The following is a 1,290-nucleotide window of genomic DNA, read 5'->3' on the forward strand; positions in this document are numbered from 1 at the left end:
CGTTAAAATTTTTAATTTGCTCCCATGCAGTGAATGAAGCCGAGAGATTTGATTGGATAAAAGGTGGTTAGTTAAATGTATTTATTGTCAGTGGAATGGGATTTAAATTTAAAAAATTAATTTGAAGGAATTATTTCTTTTTTTAACGAGAGAATAATTTTTTCTCTCTTCTTATAATTGAATTTTGTCTGTTCTTTTTTTTAAAGGATTTGTTTTCGCTTGCGTATGTTATAATTCTATTATAGGCACAAAGATAGAAATTAGAGGAGGGAGCTTGGTCGATGTCATCGTCATATCAGAGCTTAATTTGCTTCTTTATTTTATCTATCACAAAACGGTGAAACGATAAAGTCGACCTCGGCGGAATTTGAACTCAGAACGTAAAGAGCCGAAAGAAATACTATTAAGCATCCTATTCGACTCTGCTATATCTTTTTTATATTTTTATTACCCACAAGGGGTTAAACACAGAGGGGACAAACAAGGACAGACAAACGGATTAAGTCAATTACATCGACCTCAGTGCGTAACTGGAACTTATTTAATCGACCCCGAAAGGATGAAAGGCAAAGTCGACCTCGGCGGAATTTGAACTCACAACGTAACGGCAGACGAAATACGGCTAGGCATTTTGCCCGGCGCGCTAACGATTCTGCTATAGCCATATTTCATGGTCGATTCAGTGTAATTTCTTACTCGGTGTATGTGTATATGTATGTCTGCATGTATGTGCGTGTGTATGTATCTATGTATGTGTGTGTGTGTAAGTATGTATGTATGTATGGCCGATTCAGTGTACACTGAATCGGCCATACATACATACATACACACACACACATACATTCAGACATACATAGCTACATACACACACACACACACATACATGCATACATACATATACACATACACCGAGTAAAAAATTTCAGTTATCTCTCTCTTTCACACTCTCTCTGTCTCTTTACACACACTAACAGAAGCACTTCACTTACACAACATACTGTCTGTCTCCCACACCCCATCAAACACACATACACATGTACATCAATGCTTCGGTAACTTCAAAAGAAATTCCCTCGTCATAAAATCGCTTCCTCTTAGTCTCTTTCGCTCTCATTACTTCAAATGTTCCCGCAAGCCCATATGTAAAAAAATAAAAGTTTTTTACGGAAATCATCGACGGAAACGTGCTACTACAAACTGAAGATCGCCGAATTGTATCTGTACCAGTATCTGTTAAATAAATTATATTCTTTATTTTTTTCCTTTAATTTAATTTATATCCTATAAACA

This window comes from Octopus sinensis, linkage group LG22 (assembly GCF_006345805.1).
Source record: "Octopus sinensis linkage group LG22, ASM634580v1, whole genome shotgun sequence".
Lineage (NCBI taxonomy): Eukaryota > Metazoa > Mollusca > Cephalopoda > Octopoda > Octopodidae > Octopus > Octopus sinensis.